This window comes from Dasypus novemcinctus, unplaced genomic scaffold (assembly GCF_030445035.2).
Source record: "Dasypus novemcinctus isolate mDasNov1 unplaced genomic scaffold, mDasNov1.1.hap2 scaffold_190, whole genome shotgun sequence".
NCBI lineage: Eukaryota > Metazoa > Chordata > Mammalia > Cingulata > Dasypodidae > Dasypus > Dasypus novemcinctus.
The window spans coordinates 305,069-325,213 of NW_026688168.1; the positions used below are offsets into that span (position 1 = coordinate 305,069).

Genomic DNA, 20,145 nt, shown 5'->3' on the forward strand with positions numbered 1-20,145 from the left:
TATGGTTATTCTACTACAGACTCATTATGATCCTGGCAATGGAAGAACTTTTATCACTGATGTGGAGGCAGTGGTCACTGGAGGTTCTGAGAGGAAGGAGAGGGAAAAACAGGTCTACTTTGGGGGCATTTTTCAGGATGTGGGAATTGTCCTGAATGGCATTATAATGACAGATATAGGCTATTATATATCTTGTGATAACTTACAAAAATGTGGAGAGAGATGGCGGACATGGCCCAGTGGTTAGGGCATCCATCTACCACATGGGAGGTCCACGGTTCAAACCCTGGGCCTCCTTGACCCATGTGGAGCTGGCCCATGTGCAGTGCTGATGTGTGCAGGTAGTGCCATGCCATGCAGGGTTGTCCCCCATGCAGGGGAGCCCCACACACAAGGAGTGCACCCTGCAAGGACAGCCACCCAGTGCCAAAGAAAGTGCAGCCTGCCTAAGAATGGCACCACCCACATGGAGAAATGACACAACAGGATGATGCAGCAAATAGACACAGAGAGTGGACAACTGGGGTGAAGGGGAAGGAGAGAGAAATAAATAAATAAATAAATAAATAAATAATAAATGTATGTATGTATGTATGTGGAGAGAATGTGAACTATAGTGTAAACAATAATCCAAGCTTAGTGGTCTAGTGCTCCAAAATGTGTTCATTAATTGTAACAAATGTATCACAGTAATGAAGGATGTTGTTAATGTGGGAAAGTATGGGAGGGTAGGGAGCAGGGCATATGGAAATTCCCTATATTGTTTATGTAACATTCATATAATCTAAGTATCTTTTTTTTAAAAAAAATAAAAAGTATACAAAAAATAAAAGAATTATCCCTTGATCAAGGGTGATTTATCCCAGGAACAAAAGAGGGGTTCAACACAATATCATTCAATGTTATAATCCTTACTTCTCATGTAAGGAAATACTGCATGAACATTTCAATGAACAAAGAAAAGTTATTTCCAAAATCCAATATCCTTTTATGTAAAAAAACACTCTGGAAAATAGTTTGAGATATTAACTTCCTCAATGTGATGAAAGATCGTGTACAATAACTCACAGCTAAAATTATAGTCAATGGTGAAATTCTGAAAATCCACAACCCAAGGCCAGGAACAGGTTAAGGTATATCAATTTCATCATTGCTACTCATTATTGTACAGGAAGTTCTGTCCAGAGCAATTAGGCAAGAGAATATAAAAGGCATACAAATTGTAAAGGAAGAAGTAAAGCTATCTCTTTACAAAGATTACATGATCCTTTATATACAAAATCCAAAAGAAAACTTAAAAAAAAAGGATCTTCTAAATGAATTCAGTAAATTTGCAGAGTATAAAACAAAAATCCAAAAATTAGTTACATTTTGACACTCCAGCAAAGAATTATCTGAAATGAAAATGAAAAGATTCTACTCAATTGACATCTAAAAGAAAAAGTTCTAAGTATAAATTAAATGAAATAGGTGCAACACTGTACACTAAACTAGAAAAAAGACTGCTGAACACAATTGAAGACTGAAACCAAAGGCAGGACATCCATTGGTCATGTCTCATAAGTCAAAGTATTGTTAATGTGTCAATACTACCCAAAGTGAGCTACAGATTCAATGACATATTTATCAAATTCCTACTTTACTTTTACAGAAATGGAAAACTTAATCCTCAAATTCACATGGAATCTTTAATTGTCTCACATTATAAAAACAACTTTGAAAAAGTATCAAAATACAATAAGCATGCTAACCAGAATATTACCCAAAATTATACTACATAACATGCAGTGAACCAGGTAAATCTGTTCTCTTCTCCAGGGTAATGTCTTACAACAGAACTAGATAAATTTGCTCTCTTTTCAAGGGTAAATACTTATAAACAGAAACAGTCCTTAAGTAACCACAGAAAGGGTAATCAAAATACCTACTATATGTTGCTCAATGAGAAACCAAATCCTTAGAATGAACGGAAAGAAAAGAGTTCTCAGTAGATAAACAGAAGGAATTAAAAGATGTAAATGAATATTTCAGAGCTCAGACTAAATTATCAAATACAAAAAAATTACTGGTGGACTTAATAAAATGCAGGCATCAGAGGAAAATACTGTCATGCTGGAAGCTAGATGAGTAGAAATCATTTAAGCTCAGTATATACACAGAAAGAGGATACAAAATTAACAGTCTAAAAGAACTGTAGGACACTTAAAGTTTTAATATTCATTCCAAAGATGGAAGGAGATAGAAGGAATTTGATGTGAAATAAATATGTTAAAAGTGACTGAACACCACCCAACTTGCAAATACAGATCCCAAAGATCTCAGAAAATGTCACCTGGAGAAAATCCAGTCAAACAATTGAAGAAATGAAGTCAATCTTGAAAAATCTTGAAAAGAGGCACAGGAAATGAAACATCTTGAAAAGAGGCATAGAGAAATGAACATTACATGTAGGAAAATATTATTTTGAAGGACTGTATTTCCCATCAGAAAACATACATGCCATAAGGGAGTTTAACTTTAAAGTGCTGAAAGAAAGGAATTGTTATTTACCAAAAAGAGTTTAGGCTGCAAATGTTGCTTATACTTTGAAGGGAAAATTAAGAAAGGACAGACTGAAAAACAGACTTCTTCACTAGAGTCCTTCCTCTATAAGGATGTGAAAGGAACTGCTTCAGGCTGAATAGAAATGATACAAGAAGGAAGCTTCAGGAATAAAAGATATAGTCCAGAAATGGGTAAAGGAAATAACCTATTTTTAAACTTTAAAATTGTTTCATATATTTTAAAAGGTACAACATTTTTGTAAAAGTTAGACTCTACTCTGGGTGGGAGGACACCCTCCATGTAGAGGGAATGTAGGTGACCACTATAAGAAGTGGGGTTGAAATGATCCAAGTGCTTCAAAGGCTGTCAGTTGAATTGCTATGTTAACTCTAATACATTTGACTAGATTGGTATACATATGTTATTCTCAGAGCAATCAGTTCAGTGCCATGTCAGTTGACCCAACTTTGGAGTTTGTGTTCCTGAGTGTGATGGAGTTGGACTCAGATGTGACCTTTCTACACATGCCTCTTCTGTTACTTTCACCAGATCTGTGGTTGGCGCTAGTGTTGGTGTGTACTCAGGAGACCTGAATTTCTGGACTGTCCATGTGACAGCCAGGTCCTGAGCCTCAGCAGACTCGCAACTCCTACCCTCTGGTTTATTGGACTTAACCCAGCCACCTAACAGGGAGGTGAAGAAGGTTAACCACCACACCAGGGAACCGAGAGTGCCTACAACTGCAAGCAGGAGAATTGCTTCCATCATCTATGTGGAATCTAAGCCACCTCTCAATATAGAAGTGGAGTGGACACAACCATCCCAGGGTCTACAGAATGGAGGAATAGAGTATGGACAAGAGTAGACTTGCTGATAATGTACTATGAAACTATTGTGATTAGTAATGGAAGAAATTGTAGCATTGAGGTGGAGAAAGTGGCCATGGTAGCTGCTGAGGGTAGGGAGAGGGAAGAGGAGATATGTGGGGGCATTTTCAGGACTTGGAGTTGTCCTGGGTGGTACTGCAGGGACAGATGCTTGACATTGTATGTCCTGCCATGGCCCACTGGGTGGACTAGGGGAGAGTGTAAACTACAATGTAAACCATTATCCATGTGGTGCAGCAGTGCTCCAAAATGTATTCATCAAATGCAATGAATGTCCCATGATGCTGAAAAAGGTTGTTCATGTGGAAGGAGTGGGTGAGGGGGGTGGGGGATATTTGTGGACTGCTTATATTTTTTAATGTAAATTTTAAAAAATAGAGAGAAAAAAACAATTGCAAAAAACTCTAGAAAAATTGTGTGACCTAAATAGTCCTTTATCTAAGAGACACATATAAAGCACCTAAAACATTGGCATACAACTTGTGGAGTGAGCAACAGTATTCATTTCTCTTGGCTGAATACCTAGGAGTAGGATTGCTGGGTCAGAGGGGAAGTCGGTCTTTTCCAGCCATCCTCCCTACCAAGGTTGACCATACTACAGCAGGATCTGGGTGGCCACTACTTTTCAGCTGTGCATGGGTTGTCAGTCACCCTGGAGAAAATGCAAGATTTCCTGGTGCTGACCCCACAGCTCCTCCTATAGTAGGCTTCCAAGAGTCTAAGACCAATGACCCACCTGATTCTGCCCTGCAAGTTCAGGGGACTCCTGCCTTACATGGATGATGGCAGTGCTGGTGCTGGAGCAGAAGGTTGGGTATATCTACCATTAAGTCCTTTCTCAATCATACCAAACATGATTTTCAAACAACAGAGTCCAATAATGCAGGAGTGTCCTGGGGGCTGGACCACAGGCTTTGACACACCAACATCCTGCCTGTGTTTGTGCATGTTCTTTCCTCCATTGCACCCCAGGCACAAGTCAATCAGGGTGGACTCTGCCTTTAATAGAGTTTTTCTGGACCATGGTAAGATATTCAGAGACCCACCCTATGTATCTGCTCTTTATGGGCACTTGCCTGGGCAAGCTTTGCCCCTGCCACCAGCTCTGCACAGTCTTAGATGCGCCTCTTCGGTTCTGGAGCATAAAGTTCACATTTATGCTCCAGGTGTCAGTGAGGGCCTCTCCTCCTTCCTGGAAGACCTTGACCTCTAAAGAGAAACCTCTGTTCCAACTGCTCAGAAAGCAGCTCCATCCAGAACTCACAGACCTCTCCCATGACTTCATGTGCCAAACAAAATGCCATTTTCATGAGCCCATACAGCAATACTGGAGGTTTCCCTGGAGGGCAGGAGTCCAGATCCACACCCCTCCCTGCTGCACCAGAGGTCCTCAGAGAACATGAGCTGGATGGCCAGAAGACCATCAACCCAGCCTCACAGATGGCCAGAGGAAGGTTCTAAGAGAAGATGGTTTAGATTTGTCCACAGGAATAAAAGGAAGTCAAGGAATTGCTCACCCAAATCTGATAGTTATAGACAGAGTGCAGACATTTGACTGCCACACAGGCAAGGGGAGGCTCGGAGGTGGCTGCCATGCCCAGCTAGCTAAATAGACCACTTATGTGGCTCTAGACTTGAAGATGGAAGCACATTCCTGAGCATCAATGCACTGGGCGGGGGGGGAGGGGTGAAAGAAGACTGAGTCCATACTGACTGCAGTGCCACCAAGCCTTTCAGTTCCTTCCTTCTGTCTACTGTTTAATCCTGTCTTTATTTATATGGTCAACTTCAGGAATTCACATCAATATACCCATTTTAACCTCCATCCACAGATATTGTTGAGATTCTTGCATTTACATATAAGTAGCTGTTTCCTGTATGCACATTAAGCAAATGTGATAAGATACAACACTGGATTGTTTGTTTCACTAGAATCCCATGGCTGTGGTGAGATACATGAATGGAACTGGTCACCTTTGGGCCACACGTTATACACTGGGCCATTGATTTGTTTCTTCTATTCAGCTTTGCACTCACTCTATCTCCCTGCTTCTGTCATCTCTGCTAAAACAGGGCAAAGCCTTGTGAAAACTCATGTAGTGAAGCATATCTCTCCTGTGAGATTGTGATAGACTAAATCATATCACATGGAGTGATCTCTGGTTGAGCTTCAGTTGACCTAGATATGTAAGAATTTGTGGGACTCTCTGATGATGTAGGCGTGTAATTACCCTCCTTAACAAAGGGATGCAATTCTCTCAAATGTCTTATTGGGACACATAGGGAAGGTTGTAGCTCATCTCACAGAACAGGGCTGGTTGTTTTCCTTGGGGGTTTTGGGATTGGGCTGAAAGCAGGATGGGTTCTCAGAAGGTTGTTGAAGCCTCTGAAAGAACAAATAATCCACAGTGTCTGCTCTTCTGTGAACCATAAATCATTGGATCTTGTATTAGTCAGGGTTCTCTAGGGAAACAATCAGCAAGAGACATCTGTCAATAGTATGTGATTCTATAAGAGTCTCTCACACAACTATGGTGATGCACAAGTCCAGGTTCCACAGACAGGCTGCAACCAGGAGCTGCAATGAAAGTCTAATGAAGGTTCGTGACAAGTTCTGGGAGATGATGGCTGTTGAAGATGAGCTGGGAAATCCTCTCTCAATGCTGGAATTACTTCCCTTTTTTAAGGGATTCAACTGATTGGGTTAAGTGTCACTCATTGCTGATTGCAATCTCCCTGATTGATGCAATTATAGCCAGCTATCTATGATTTACGACTAAAATAAAGTTAATGGTGACTGAAGTCCATAAATACCCTTGTATTACTGTTAGTCCAGTTCTTGATTGACCAAACAACTGGGCACAATTACATGGTCTGGTTGACACAATAGCCTAACCATCACAGTCCACCCCTTGTCAACCTGGTAACCATACACATTACCTTAAACCATACTTAGTCTCTAAGCAAAAACAGTAACAGACATGCATATATCTGTATTTCTGCCTAACAATGTTCAACTCTCTTGTGTACAACTGGAAACATATTAATTCCATATAGAATAGGGTGCAAGTTCTTGAGTAATATTCACTCTCAAACTTGATATCCTCAAATATTATGACATTAAATTGATAAAACTTGTTATATGATAAGGCAAAAGTTTGGGGAAGAAGACAAAGAAATTTGTTTTGTGTACATATAAAATCATCATAATAATGAAACAAGGAAGAAAGATTCATGACCATTCACTTTTCTAACTGGTCACATGACAAAGTTCATATTTATCACTTCTTCCACTACCCCTTCCATGTTTCCAAACCATCAGAAAGCATCTCAGCTGGCCATGGTTCTTTGCCTGGTGGGGTGACTGAAACTTTCATTCCTGAAGAATATGGGCCATTGTTAGTCCTGCTTGGATTGGGTTGTTGCAAATTTCCATTGACATTAATCATAGGACATGGCAGTACTAGGAGATGCCCTATAGGATCTCGTGTATTCCAGGCAAACTCTTCTGTACTCCTATTATGTAGATGCAGTAGTAGTTCCCCTTGACAGTCAGGATCAATCACCCCAGCCAGTACAGTAATTCCCTTATTTGACTGTTGATTCAGAGGTAAGAGATCTGGTAGCAGTTTTAACTTCCATTTCAATGGAATCATTGTTGTGTTCCCTGGTGACAGCACTCCTTCTTTTGTGACTAAAACCTGTAGGCCAGCAGAGTTTGAGGTTGCAGGGACAGGAAGCAAAAATTTTCCTGGTGGGTCACTAGGGGTAATAGTCAGTGGTGCCACTCCCCCTTCCACCCCTTGATTCCTGGACCTATGGATCCTGGTTATGGGAGAAACAGTGCCATAGAGTGGACACTGATTTAAAGCATACACAGCCTCCTGGAGAACACTGCCTCAGCCCTGCAAGGTATTGCCACCTGGTTGGCACTGTATTTGAGTCTTCAAAAGGCCATTCCACCATTCTATCAATCTAGCTGCTTCAGGGTGATGGGGAACATGGTAAGACCAGTGAATTCCATGGGCATGTGCCCATTCCCACACATCATTTGCTGTTAAATAGGTTCCCTGATCAGAAACAATGCTGTGTAGAATGCCATGGAGGTATATAAGGCATTTGGTTGGTCCACAGATAGTAGTTTTAGAAGAAGCATTGCATGCAGGAAATGCAAACCCATATCTAGAGTATGTGTCTTATTCCAGTTAAAACAAATCACTGCCCCTTCCATGGTGGAGTGGTCCAATGAGGTCATCCTGCAACCAGGTAGAAGGCTGGTCACCTTGAGGAATGGTGCCATTTCAGGGGCTGAGTGTGGGTCTCTGTTGCTGGCAGGTTGCGCAATCAGCAGTGGCTATAGCCAAGTCAACCTTGGTAAGGGGAAGTCTATATTGCTGAGCCCATGCATAACCTCCATCCCTACCTCATGGCCACTTTGTTCATGGGCCCACTGGGCAATGACAGGAGTGGCTGGGGAAAGAGACAGCATTAGTCACAGAGCAGGTCATCTTATTCACTTGATTAAAATCTTCCTCTGCTGAAGTCACCCCCTCGTGAACATTCATGTGGGACACAAATATTTTCATGTCTTTTGCCCACTCAAAAAGGCCTATCCACATACCTCTTCCCCGGACCTCTTTGTCACCAATTTTCCAATCATGTTCCTTCCAAGTACCTGACCATCCAGCCAAACCATTGGCAACAGCCCATGAATCAGTGAACAAATGCACCTCTGGCCATTTCTTCTTCCAAGCAAAATGAACAACCAGGTGCCCTACTCCAAGTTCTTCCCACTGGGAGGATTTTCCCTCACCACTGTCCTTCAGGGATGTCCCAGAAAGGGGCTGCAGTGTTGTAGCTGCCCACTTTTGGGTGCTACCAGCATGTTGTGCAGAACCATCTATAAACCAGGCCCAAGTTTTCTCTTCCTCAATCAACTGATTGTAAGGACTCCCCTAGAGGCCAAAACAGTGGGCTGGGAAAGAAAAGGTAACAAGGCAGGAGTGGTGACCATGGGTATTTGGGTTACTTCCTCATGTAACTTACTTCAGGACCAGCTCGAGTCCTATCTCATATGTACCACTTCCACTTTATTATGCAGTGCTACTGTGCACTCCCAACTTTATGGTTTGGTGGGTCAGACAATACCCAGCTCATGATAAGAAACTCAAGTCTCATGGTAACTTGATGTCCCATGGTTAAGAATTCAGTCTCCACTATAGCCCAGTAGCAGGCCAAAACCTGTTTCTCAAAAGGGGAGTAGTTATCTGCAGAGGATGGCAGGGCTTTGCTCCAAAATCCTAAGAGCCTGCATTGTGATCCTCCTGTAGGGGCCTGCCAAAGGCTCCAGGTAGCATCTTTATTTGCCACTGAAACTTCCAGCACCATTGGATCTGCTGGATCATATATGGTCCAAGTGAGAGTGCAGCTTGCACAGCAGCCTGAACCTGAAGTAGAACCTCTTCTTGTTCTGGTACCCAATCAAAACTAGCAGCTTTTCTGGTCACTGGGTAAATGGGCTGGAGTAGCACACCCAGTGAGGAATGTGTTGTATCCAAAATCCAAAGAAACCAACTAAGCATTGTGCCTCTTTTTGGTCATTGGAGAGGTCAGATGCAACAGCTTATCCTTCACTTTAGAAGGGATAGCTCAACATGCCCTACACCACTGGACACCTAGAAATTTCACTGAGGTGGAAGGACCTTGTATTTTAATTGGATTTATCTCCCATTCTCTCTTATGCAAATGTCTTACTAATAAGTCTAGAGCCTTTGCTATTTCTTGCTTACTAGGTCCTATCAACATGATATCATCAATATAATGGACCAGTGTGATGCCCTGAGGGAGGGAGAGATGATTGATATCCCTGCAGACAATACTATGACATAGAGCTATAGAGTTCATAAACTCATGAGACAGGACAGTGAAGGTATACTGCTGGCCTTGCCAGCTGAAAGCAAACTGTTTCTGGTGGTTCTTACTAATAGCAATTGAGAAAAAACACATTGGCTAAATCAACAGCTGCATACCAGGTACCAGGGGATGTGATTTGCACAAGCAATGGTAACACATCTGGAACAGCAGGTGCAATTGAGGTCACCATCAGGTTAAGTTCACTAAAATCTACTGCCATCCTCCAAGATCCATCTGTTTTATGCACAGGCCAATAGGACAGTTGAATGAGGTTGTGGTGGGAATCACCACCCCTGCATCCTTCAAATCTTTGATGGTGGCACTACTTTTTGTAATCCATCCAGGAATCCAGCATTGCTTTTGATTTACTATTTTGCTAGGCAGGGGCAGTTCTAGTGGCTTCCACTTGGCCTTTCCAACCATAATGGCCCTCACTCCACAAGTCAGGGATCCAAGTGGGGATTTATCTAGTCACTTACTGAGTATGTCTATTCCAATTATGCATCCCACAACTGGGGAAATAACCACAGAATGAGTCCAGGGACCTACTGGACCAACTGTGGGACAGACCTGAGCTCCATTAATCATCTGACTTCCATAAGCCCCTACTCTGACTTGTGGACCATAGTGATATTTTGGGTTTCCTGGAATTAATGTCACTTCTGAGCCAGTATCTAATAATTACCGAAATGTCTGATCATTTCCTTTTCCCCAATGCAGTTACTCTGGTAAAAGTAGGTCTCCTTGGGGAAAAGTGGGAGAAAGATTAACAGTATAAAGTTTGGGCAGTTTAATGGGATCCTTCCCCCAAGGAGACTTGGCCTTCTCCTCATTCAAGGGGCTCTGGGTCTGTAAACCATCTCAAGTCTGGGAATTGATTAAGGTGCTGTGATTCTCTGCATCTGTAATTTGAGTTAGGGTTTTATTCACTCAACCTAGAACACTTCTGTTTATAAAGATTGTGAAGAAAATTAGTAGACTGCTTATTTCACTGCTAGGTCCCCCATTATGTATTATCCAATACCATAATTCTATTCAACTCAGACTATTTTGAGTGCTTTTTTGAATCTGCCTTTCATGGTGGTAGCCATGCCCACCTTGACTTTGAGATTATCTGCTATTTGACTTTTACCAGACTGACATCCAATCATCCCCATAATGTTTAAGGATTCTAATTCCATCAGAGTCCCCCCTACAGTTATATCTGGACTACAGAGAATAACAACCACAGGGCTCTCCAGGGAAGATGGAGTAAGTCTTACAAAATTATTCCTTACAATCCTGATTAAAGGTGTGTCCTCTAGACATTTCTGGGGTGGGTGGGCAGCTCTAAAATGGTAAATCCATTCTAGCATTACAATCTCCCTAAGCCTTTGAATTCCTTCTTCTACTGTGTACAAGCATAAATCAGGTATCTCAACCTCAGACATGCTAGGCCATCTTTTGGCCCATGCTTCAATCAGCCACCCAAACAAACTGTTAAAGCCCTTTCTAACCCATCCAGCTATAGCACGGAATCCAGAATTTCTGCTTAGTGGGCCCATATCAATAAATTCAGCCTGATCCAACTTTATATTTCTTCCACCATTATCCCATACCCTTAGTATCCATTCCCACACATATTCCCATGATTTCTGTCTATATAAGTTGAAAACTCATGCCATTCTTTCTGAGTATACATTACTTCCTCATGGGTCACACTTTATATTTCACCTTTGGGGTCTTGTTGTGATTTTAGTCTAGTAATAGGTCTCAAATACAAGAGAGGTGGTGGGGGTGGGTAAGGAGAAGGATTAGAAATGCCTTGCAAGCTACTGACCTCAGGGCATTCTCTTGCATTTTCTTCTGGTGAGACAGGATTAATCTCTTCAGGCAGGGGTTGGAAGGTAGTTTCCTCAGGGCAGACTGGAGGCTAGGCAGTGCATGCTGGAGTTTGGCTGGTACATGTCTCAGTGCTGGGAGGAGGTCCAGACTCCTTGGGGCAGGCCAGAGACTGGGCAGGGCAGGCTTCAGTTTGGCTGGTACCCACCTCAGGGCTGGAAGTTGTTTCAGACTCCCTGGAGCAGGCTTGATATTGGATGATACAAGGTTGGCAAGGTATGATCTGGACAGGGCAGGCCATGGCAGGCTTATGTGATAAAGTCGCAGCAGAATTCAGGGTTTCAATGTCTCCATCAATATCATCATCCCATATATCTCCATCCCAATTCTCTGAATTCCACTCTTTTCCAATCAAAGTCTTCAGTTTGAAGAAACACTGCAGGATTGGGATTTTAGTTTCCTTTGTAACTCCATTACTCATACAATGAGAGTCTGAATTTGGTTCTCAGATATTTCAAGCCTGTCGCACAGGAGACAAGATTTTCTTTCAGAGCACACATAGAAACTTTTGCATCATCCATGTGGAGTTTAAGTTTCAAATCTGAAGCCTTTAACTCATCTCTTTCTTTTGTAACACTATCCAGACTATCTAGGAGGAGCCAGCCAACATCATTACACTGTTTGACTGCACAGAACTCTGTTAAGGTATTAAGAACACTCTCACCCAGATCCTTGCTTCTTATAAGTATGGAAGTAGGGGAATCCAGTGATGCTATCTGTGCATCTCGATTGCTAACTCACACCATAAACCATTAGCAGCCTCTTTGTTATTGGAAAGGGAATTGTCAGTTCCCTTGAGTTCAATTAAAGAGACTATTGCAAAACTCCCAAAACCACTTCAGACACCCCATGTAAAGACTCTGTTCCTCAAGAACCACTCCCAGGCATTCTTGGGACTTGGAGTTGTCCTGGGTGGTACCCCAGGGACAACTGCTGGATGTTGTATGTCCTCCCATGGCCCACTGGATGGAACATGGGAAAGTGTGGGCTATGGTGTGGAACACGGGACATGGGGTGCAGCGATGCCCAGAGATGTACTCACCAGATGCAATGGATGTGACATGATGATGGGGAAGAGTGTTATTGAGGGGGGAGTGGTGGGGTGGGGGTGGTGGGGGCGAATGGGGACCTCATATATATTTTTTTAATGTAATATCTTTTAAAAAAATGAATAAATTGAGTAGAAATTGGGAAAAAAAAACCACTCCCTGTACAAAGCTGTATAAGTCAGTGTTCTCTAGGGAAATAGAATCAACAAGAAATTATGTCAATAGCATGTGATTCTATAAGAATCTCTCACACAGCCATGGGGATTCATAAGTCCAGGTTCCACAGGCAGGCTGCAACCAGGGGCTGCAATGAAAGTCCAGTGAAGGTTCTTGACAAATTCTGGGACATACTGGCTGTACAAAGATGGGCTGGGCAATTCTCTTTCAATGCCAGAATCACTTCCCCCATATATATATATATATATATATATATATATATATATATATATATATATATATATATATATATATAAAAGAAGTTGTGAACTTACAAAACAATCATGCTGATATGCAGAATTCCCATACTACAAGCCTTCAACAACCACACCATTGTGGAACATTCATTTGTTACAGATTATGAGATTTATCATCAGACTATTACCACTAAATATGGTCCATAGCATACATTTAGTATATCTCTTCTGTACTCCCCTAGCCTTAACACGTACATTTTGATATTGATGTAAGAATGTTACAATCATGGTTGTTAATAACTTTTAATTGGGTTTTCGCTTTCTTAATGTTGGGTGGCATTTAACTGATTGGGTTAAGCATCACTCACTGCTGATGGCAATGCCCCTGACTGATGTAATTATAACCAGCTATCCATGATTTACCACTGCAGTAGAGTCAATGGTGACTAAAGTTCATAAATGCTCTTGTATTACAGTTAGCTCAGTGTTTGCTTGACCAAACAACTGGGCACAATTACATGGCTGAGTTGACACATTAGCCTAACTGTCACAGATTTGTAGTGAGTTCAGCTTGTGAAACAGTAAAGAAAAAGGCATGTAGTATCAGTAATGGTCAGTAAAATTCATAAGGACTGTAAGGTCTCAGACCCATATCTTCCAGAATGGACCTGGTTTGGTGAGGAAGAACACTTGCAGAGAAGGTACATAATTAGTGCTTGTGAACTCTATGCCTATTTTCAATCCAGGCTGCTCAGACAGGATTGAAGACCTTAGCCAGGGAAAAAGCTGGGGGCTTCCAGACTTCATCCATTGAACCAAAAAGCCCTGGTGCAGTGGGTCACTATCCCTGTTGATGAACATCAACTGATCACCCAGGGTTGCTCAGTGGAAGGTGAAGCTAATCATTTGAGGAGTTGCCATGTAGCAGTTGGTCTGGGATGCCCAGGGTTCTGCACCAGCTTGGGGAGCCAAATAGACCACCAGTCACTCAGGGAAGTCACTTGACTGTCAGAGAGCCTCACCAAAGTAGGTGACAGATAATGTAAAAATGCTGTGGGAAGAGGGCTACAAGTCTGGACTTCATCTAGACCTTTGGGGGGGGGGTTCATGTGAGGGAAATGACATAATTGTTAGGGTTTGAAATGTAGAGTCAGGAAATTGTGTCAGCATTGGGGCCATTCTGGTGGCTCATGAACATCCTTTGGGCATTGACTCTCTCCCCCAACAGCTTTGAGAAAGCAGCATTTTTAAGGACTGTCTCAACGGTGAAAGCAGGAAAGCAATTAGGAAACATTCTGAGATGATTGAAAACAAAACCACCACATACAAAAACTTACAGGATGTAGCAAACGCAGTACTGAGGGGGGAATTTATAGCCCTAAATGCTTAAACTACAAAAGAAAAAAGAGCAAAAGTCAAACACCGAACTGCACATCAGGAGGAACTAACAAAACAACAGCACAAACTAAATCCAACACAAGCAGAAAGAAATCACAAAGATTGGAGAGTTTAAAAACCAAAAATGAAGGGGGAAAAAACAATATCATCTAAATTAATGCAGAAAAGGCATGTGACAAAATCCAGCATCCTTTCTTCCTAAAATCACTTAGAAAAATAAGAATAAAAGGAAACTTCACCAACATTATAAAGGGCATACTTGAAAAACACCACTGCAAATACCATATCACTGGTGAAAGATTGAAAACTTTCCAAGATCTGGAATGAGACAAGGATGCCCAATGTCACCGATGTAATTCAACATTGTACTGGATGTTGTAGGCAGAGCCAAGTAAGCAAGAAAAAGAAATTAAAGACATCCAATTAGGAAAAGAAGTAAAACTTTCTCCTTGCAAATGACATGATCTTATATATAGAAAGTCCTGTACATTGTACAACAAAGTTATTCAAGCTAACAATTCCAGCAAAGTGCTGTTTGTTGAGATAAACATGAGCAAATCAGTAGTATTTATGTATAATTTCAGGAAGAAATGAAAAAAAGAAGTCCATTTCCAACTACCAGAATAAATTTAACTGAGGATGTAAAGGAATTATGCATGGGAAACTTCAAAATTATGAATACAAAAAGAATTTTTAAGAGAATGGAAGGATATTCCCTGCTCATGGATTGGAAGGTTAAATATACCAAGATATATGAATTACTGATGCTATGCAGTCCCAATGAAAATTGCAATAAACAACTTTGTAGAAATGGAAAAGACAAGTCAACACATTTATTTGGAAGGACATACAGTCCCCAAAAGCCAAAACCATCATGAAAAACAAACTCAGAGGACACACACTTCTTCACTTTAAAAGATATTACAAAGCTACAGTGGCCTAAACAACATGGTCCTGGGACAAGTAGATACATAGACCAGTTGAACTGAATGGACCCTCAAAATTATTCAGAAATAGACTCTCATAACTATGGCCAATTGATTTTTTTTATTTATTTATTATTGACTTTGTAATAATATTACATTAAAATATATATATATATATATGAGGTCCCATTCAACCCTACCACCCCCACCCCACCTCTCCCCCCCCAGCAACACTCCTTCCCATCATCATGACACATCCATTGCATTTTGGCCAATTGATTTTTGACAAGGCTGCCAAGTCCACTCAAAAGAGTCTATTCAATAAATGATACTAAGAGAACTGGATATCCAAATGTAAAACAATGACAGAGGACCCTGATCTCATCTCATATACAAAAAAATTAACTGAAAATGTATAAAGATCTAAAAGAAATAGTAAGATAAGATTTCTAGAAGAAAACATAGGAAATGATCTTCAGCACCTCATATTGGGCAATGGTTTCTTAGACTTTACACCCAAAGCACAAGCAACAAAGGAAAAATTGATAAGACCTCATCTAAATTAAAAAGTTTTTCACCTAAAATAATTTTATCATGAAAATGAAAAGACAACTCATTCCATGGGAGAAAACAATTGGAAACTATATATCCAATTAGGGTTTAATACCTAGACTATACAAAGAAATCCTAAAACTCAACAATACAATGAAAGAAAACCCAATTAAATATGGGGAAAAGACTTGTGCCTCCAAAGAGTATACACAAATGACCAGAAAGCACATGAAAAGATCCTTACCTTCATAAGCTATTATGGACATGCAACTCAAAACCAAACTGAAATACCATGTCACACTCACTATAATGGTGTTATTAAGAAACAGAAAATAAAAAATATTGGAGAGGATGTTGAGATATAGAAACACCCATTCAATGCTGATGGCCAAGTAAAATGGCCACACAGCAGCAGTTGGACCTTGCAATATGGAGAATACATTCCCTTTGAAAATTCTGTGATGACCGGTTGCCATGGTTATCTCATGATGCACGTAAGGCTCATGGTCCTAACTGTCACTCTATGCCCAGAGAGATTTGGAATTGGTAGCAGGTGGAAAAGCTCCCAGCTTAGTTTCCACAGTACATAGAGATGGGAAATCTCAATTGCTGCTTAAGAGGTATGATCATATTGGCCTACATGATTAATTCAATCCCCAAAAAATTGGCAGGAAATTTTTCCACAAAATATGATTCACTTTTCTTTTAGTTTCTCCTCTCCAATTTGTCCTAAAGAGTTTTAGATGTGATTTATAGTTTTCTCTTAATCCTTATTTTATATTTTAGATCCATCTATCAAGCTGGTTGCCTCAAAATGAGTCTCCCTTTAGAAAACTTTAGCATTTCTTATAAAGTTCTTTACCATTCACTCTCTTCCTCAAGACCATGTCTGTGTTAATGTTATTTTACTCAGCAGGGATGTAGTAAAATAATTATTGCAGAATATGGAGTGAATCTGGATTGGTAGGGACCAGAAAGGATGCATTTCATATGATGAGGTGTACTAAGGATGTTTTTAACACCCTTTTCAACCTCTATTCATCATTAAGTGTATATATAACTCAGTATACTTGGGGTATGTTAGTACCATTCATATAACTAGTTTTCCAAACCTAGCTATAAGAACTTGAGTTTCCAAATGTCAGTTTATAAACCAATATACATATTTCCTTTAATTCTTGGGGGTTATCCAAAATTTTCATTTTAGGAAGTTACCTACTGATTTTCTCACTGTCCTGTATGCTCTTCAATAGTAAGTATGGGGAAAATAGAATAATTTTTTTCCATTGTGTTTTACATCACAAAATAAGCTTCTTTAGATGTTGACCATAATAACACATATTAGACTTGTTAGTGGTTCCATGGTTTAGGAAGCTAGAGCATAAGTAAGACAAATTTTGAAGTTAAATGGAGTGATTCCCTTCACTATCCTTTCTCATTAATGGATTGTCTATCTTTACCTAAAAGTGTATATGATTTTGCCAGATTTCATGGTGGGATTTCTCTGGGATAATAGCAGAGAGTGCAGGTAACTGAGTGCAGCCTGGGGGAGGGAGAAGAAGGGACATCCCTTAGTACATGAGCAATTGGGGCCCAAAGAAAGGAGGCTAGAGGTGCTGAGGAAAGTCCTGGGTGGGGATAGCTATGGATGGGACTCTCTCCTCTGCCACTGCTTGTTCAGACTTGAGTGCAAGGAGAGCACATTCTTTGCAGAGCTCTCATGTGGCAGCTCTTTGTGAAAAGGTGGGTTCTGAGCCAGGATGGGAATCAAGCACACCCCTGATCACTAGGAGAGATTACATGCCCCCAGGAAGGCTCACATGAGGCAGCTGACAGTGGGAGTATTTGGGGCACGATGTTCACAAGTTTTGTTCCCTGGTCCTTCAGAGGAACTCTATGAGGGGAAACCTGAGTTACGGTTTGGGTCAGAGAACTCACTTATGCAGAAGGCAGGGTGAGGGTTTGAACCACTCTCTCTCCTGTAATAAAGTAGTTGGCAGGCCTTTCTCCATAGCTCCTGGGAGGTAACTTGTAACCACAGAATCTGCTGAGTGGGGGCACTGACTACATTTCCTGACTAGAATCATTCACTCAGCAGTGTTGTTGACCACACAGGATTGATGTGGGATCTCAGAACAGAGCACGTGTTCTCCATGAGCTGTAAAGGATCACCCACTGAGGGCTGAAAGTCAGTGTCCATCCCCCTTGTCCTGGAACCATCAGGCACCCACTCTGGAGGGAAGTACTAGCAAGTTTCTTGAAATTCCTCCCCACATTTAATAAGTGAACTCTTCTGGGGCTTTTATGATATATTGGGCATATTTCTTAAGGATTTCCTTACATTTGCTTATTTTTAGTCTCATAATACAAAGTAATAAGCAGGTCTGGCTAAAATCTTCAAAAGACAGCATGGAAAACTGGACACATAAAGAGTTTACATAATGTTCCCTGTTTTGGGTGGCCTCTGAATGAGATTTGAACACAGTTGACCAGACCTTGGCACCCATGCTTTTGGTCACTGTGCTCTGCTGCCTTCCTATGCTGTGTCATCTATATAAAGTACCCTACATTTGTCTTTTGGGTGTCTAAAGTGAACCCCAAACTACAACTTTTTTTGAAACCCACCTTTTACTCAAGTGGGACACCTGTGTAGACTGTAAATAAGGGATCATAGTGTGAACTGTAAATAAGTTAATAATGATTTCCTACATTCATCTGTTGGTAAGATGTCACCTGAGAGTTCTGTTGTGAATGCCTTTCCCAGTTCTTGTCTCAAGCATGAAAAAAGAAAATTTGCTACCCAGTCCAAAAAATCTACTATCTGACAATCCCATTCAGTTGGGAACCTCAAAATCAGCATCTGGCCAAAGAAAAGGGAGTGTCCTCAAACATTCCCTAGAAAGTATTCCACAGACAGTACAGTAGAAATGCAATTATTTTATTGCATCAGTAATGCTGACTGTAGATACTAAGTATTCCATATTGAGAAAAACCTTTAAAAAGGTTAAGCCATGATAGTTTTATTAATCCACATGTGAAATTTTGCTTTTAGTAATGAGTCAGTAGTGCCACAACCACATAATTAAAAATGTAGTTACAACTAAAGTTGGTTCACATTTACTGGCAGATTGTATTTTAAGTTAATGTTTGGTCAGTCTATTTCTGAACATTAGTAGGAAGAGTTATCTTCTGAAAAAGTGCTGTGAGATTATTAAAAATCTGATATATTTTTAAGAGAAGTTTTAGATTCACATAAAAAACTGTGGAGAATACAAACAATTCCCACATATTCCCCTGCCACCCTCCCAGTCTAGAGCCAGCAGTTTCCCCTGTTAATAACTCTCATCACTGTGGTATGAACAATTGAAGGGACAGTATTGATACAGTGTTTTGGAGGCTCGCTCTTCCTAATCCTCAGCTTTGTGCATTTTGACAAAGGCATATTGTCATGTACCTACCATGACAGAACATCAGTGGTTGAATTGTGTCCCTCCAAATTACATTGAGAAAACCTTGGTACCTGTGAGTGTGACCACTTTTGGAAATAAGATGTTTGCAAATGTGATTAAGATGAGGTCTACTGAATCAGGGTGAACTGCAATATAATACAACGTGTGAACTTACAAGAAGGGAAGAGACAGAGAGGAGAAGGCTGTGTGAAGATGGACCGACACTGGAGAAGCAGGCCAGGTGAAGATGAGGAAGAGATTAGAGTCATGCTGCCAGGAGCCAGGACACCTGGAGCCACCAGAAGCTGGAAGAGTCAAGGAATGGTTCCTAGCAAGGATCTTCAGAGAGAGACACAGAGTATGGTGCTGTGGACACATTAATGCTGGACTTTTTGTCCTTAGAATTCTGAAGGTTTAAGTTTGTGTTCTCAAACCACCCAGTCTGTGGCAATGTATTATAGAAGTGCTAAGAAACTAAACACATATAGTGCTGGGAAGTAAGGTGCTGCTGTAACAGATACATGTGGAAGGCTCACAGAGGCTTCTAGGCAAAATATAACTTCTGAGCAGTCATGGGTGAAATTAGCCCAAATATTTCCAGCCTACCTATAGCCATGACTCTGCATTGAAGCTTCAGACTCCAGAAAGCACAAATGGACCTCATCAATGTGTCTGTCTGGATTGCTAAAGATGTGATACAAAAACCTACTGAAATTGTTGTATTCCACAATTTGGGACAGTAGGGTTTTCATACAAAATAGCAGCAAAAATAATGCATTAATAAGAAATTTAAAATGTATGCAGGACTGTATATTGAAATCTGATTGACCTACCCTCCATTTTCTTTAGCCCTCTAGGTTCTGTGTCTCAAGTAACAACAGTTAAGTTTTTGCACATCCTTTTGGATTGAGTAATTGAGTATTCACATAAAATTGACACTGTACCACAGTTTTCTAAGGGCTTTACCTATATGTACTCATGGTCTTTTTTCCCTTTACTTTTAAGGAAATTTTAGATTACATGAAAGTTAAAGCAAAATTAGGTGGGATTCCCATATACCCCACCTCCACCCCCTCACACTTTACCCATTAAAAACATCTTTCATTAATGTGGGATATTTTTTATAAATCTTG

The 20,145-nt window shown here is 40.7% G+C and overlaps 1 long non-coding RNA gene across 4 annotated transcripts in view; it reads right to left on the reverse strand.

Annotated features, from left to right (window-relative positions):
- The window catches only part of LOC131277617 (uncharacterized), a 119,526-nt gene that overhangs the window by 87,865 nt on the left and 11,516 nt on the right, over positions 1-20,145 (reverse strand). For all 4 annotated transcript variants that reach the window (XR_009184756.1, XR_009184757.1, XR_009184754.1 and 1 more), the window contains one exon: positions 11,164-11,685. This is a non-coding gene — a long non-coding RNA (uncharacterized lncRNA). The remainder of the gene's footprint in view (positions 1-11,163; positions 11,686-20,145) is intronic.